Source organism: Formica exsecta, unplaced genomic scaffold, assembly GCF_003651465.1.
Source record: "Formica exsecta isolate Colony F162 unplaced genomic scaffold, ASM365146v1 scaffold2643, whole genome shotgun sequence".
In the NCBI taxonomy this organism is placed as follows: Eukaryota; Metazoa; Arthropoda; class Insecta; order Hymenoptera; family Formicidae; genus Formica; species Formica exsecta.
In genome coordinates this window covers 2,827-5,699 of record NW_021849909.1, presented here as the reverse complement: position 1 = coordinate 5,699, position 2,873 = coordinate 2,827, and the positions used below count along the sequence as shown (strand labels likewise).

Here is a 2,873-nt window from a genome sequence, read left to right as displayed (position 1 = left end):
TGCCGAGGAAGCTATTGTTGCTACATGTAGGTTAGTTTCTCGGTCTCAAATTTTATCAGCTAGTTCAGCAAGCCTATGGCACTTTATGTTATATTATCTCACAATAATACCGTACAGTTTTATTTATTCTACATGAATAAAAAATTATATTATATTATTAAATATTATATGCTAAAAACGCATATACATTTTTATATTATCTATTAATATAGATCTTTAATTTCTTAAACGCATATATATTTTTATTTTATCTATTAATATAGATGGATTACCATTGGCGAAAAGTTCTAAAATTCAATTATATCCAATATTAGATCAAATTTATCCAGTAATTGCTGAACCATTTATTATTGGTGCTTATCATGGATATAATAAGCCAGAATGTCCTAATATATTTCTTCAAAATTTTATTAAAGAATATAAAACATTACATGATGAAGGTTTCCAGTTTGATGGAAATTTACAATTTAAAGTAGGGCGGTCATTTGTGATACACCAACTCGATCTTTTGTAACATGTACAAAAGAATTTAATGGTTACTTTGGCTGTTCAAAATGCATACAACGAGGTAATATACATCTCTTATAGAATGATATTTTTTTATCTCAATGCAGAATTAAGAACTGATGAAAACTTCATTGAAAGAAAAAATGAAGATCATCACAATGGAACATCTATTTTTGAACAAGTAAACTTAGGAATGATCAGTCAATTTCCCCTCGATTATATGCATCTTGTTTGCCTTGGTGTCGTAAAAAAATGTTACAACTTTTTGTTAAAGGACAGTTTAAGCCTGTTAAGTTTAGTGCAAATATGATAAAAAAAATATCTGCAAGTTTAAAACGTATTTCAAAATGGATTCCAGCAGAATTTGCACGACAAACCCGCAGCTTAGATGAAATTGATCGGTGGAAAGCTACTGAGCTACGACTATTTTTATTATATATAGGTCCTGTTATATTACAAAATTATTTATCTGATAAATATATGATACATTTTAACGCATTGCATTGTGCAATTAGAATCTTATGCCATGAAACAGATTGTATTATCAATAATGAATATGCTAAAGATTTATTAATTTATTTTGTAAAAACATGTCAACATCTGTATGGAGAAAAATTCATGATTTCCCATACAGCACACAAAGATTGCATACATATTGTAGCAATCTTTCACCGCAATATTGCAACTGTGCAAATTTACTGCAGAATGTTGCTGCATCATTGCTGTGGAATTGCAGCAATGATAAAATGTCCGCTTTTAGGAATATTGCAACAAAATATTATAGCAATATTGCAATGTAATGAATTTGCAATGATGTATATATATTTATTTTGGGGTATATAAATATGTAATTATTGACGATACATTGTAATTAAATGTCTTGATTTGTACTTATGTTAACGTTATAAATAACATAACATTGCACATAACATATTATTGCACTTAACATGTTCACGAAATAAAAATATATTTTTTTTATATTAGAGAAATATATAAAAATGGTTCAGCTTTACGAGCCGCTTTTATTACCACTAATAATTTATTGAATTTTGTCCATTATTGTTTTCCTTTGTTAAATGTCTGTAAAAATAAAATAGGAGTTAAAATTCATATTTACATAAAAATATACATACTGCAAATATACATAAATATTTTTATCAAATATTTTAAAGTTCATATCTACAGCAAAATAGAAAATAAGAGAAAGCAAAAAATATCCACATAAAAAATATACAAACATATATCATAGATAAATATAATTTTTACTTTTGCGATCTCAATAATTTTAAGGTTATATAGGTTATTAACCTTAGGACATGCTATTCTATTATAATTAATTAATGCATAATATATTAGGTCACTATAATAAAACATAATATTATCAAAAAGCTCTTACCTTTTCTCGTACGCAACAATAAAAAATGTGAATCACGAAATACACGACAATCACAGATATGTGCAGCAAGACCGGCACCTACTACATACGCACACAATCGCGAACGCGTACATGTGCTGCGCAAAGCATACAGTGCAGCAATATAAGCCAATTTAAGAAAAATGTTTTAATAAAATGAACCATTTAGTATTGTTTATCGTTAACATCTTTCATGTAGAAATATTGCAAAAAATTATTTTATTATAATATTTTATTATTAAAATTATATAAAAATTGAATTTTGCAATATTTCCGAAATATTAATGTCATGTTGCTACAAGTGTGCTGGTACTTTGTGGCTCTATATTTCTGCAACGTCTTTGTAATGTTGCATTGCAATTTGCAACATTGCAATATTGCTGCAATATAATTGCAATGATCCGTGCTGTATGGGATGTCTCTTTTTATCTCACCCTCCATTCTATCGGATTCTGCTCATTATTGATATGCCTTTCATTACATTCTTCATTTTCAACATCTAAATAATCACTATTCATAATACATATATTATGTAACACACAACAGGAAATAATAAAATTAGCAGAGCGTTTAACTGTAAAAAAATCTAATTGCATTAATTGCCTGAATCTTTGTTTTAATAATCCAAACGCATTTTCTATTTTAACTCTTGTTGTAGACAATTTGTAATTATAATTTCGTTGAGCGGCTGTAAGATTACCATAATCTCTATATGGTGTTAATAAATATTTTCTTAAAGGATATGCCGCATCGCCTAATAAATGATAATCTTCTGATATAGTTTTTATTTCATCACTTAAAAATAAGAATTTAAATATTCTTGCATCATGTATTTTACTGGGAGGACCCGTAAAAACATCTAAAAATAATTTATTGGCATCACAAACAGCTTGTAATGTCACAGATGGGTAATCATATCTATTAACATAAGTGCTTTTGATTTTATTAACAG

The 2,873-nt window shown here is 27.4% G+C and overlaps 1 long non-coding RNA gene across 1 annotated transcript; it reads right to left on the bottom strand.

Moving 5' to 3' along the window:
- Positions 1-1,340: 1,340 nt before the first annotated feature.
- On the bottom strand, positions 1,341-2,311 carry LOC115236922. Its single transcript, XR_003884280.1, has 2 exons — positions 1,904-2,311; positions 1,341-1,587 (listed from the first exon to the last, which is right to left on the bottom strand). It is a non-coding gene; the product is annotated as an uncharacterized LOC115236922 (long non-coding RNA).
- Between the last annotated feature and the right edge of the window lie 562 nt (positions 2,312-2,873).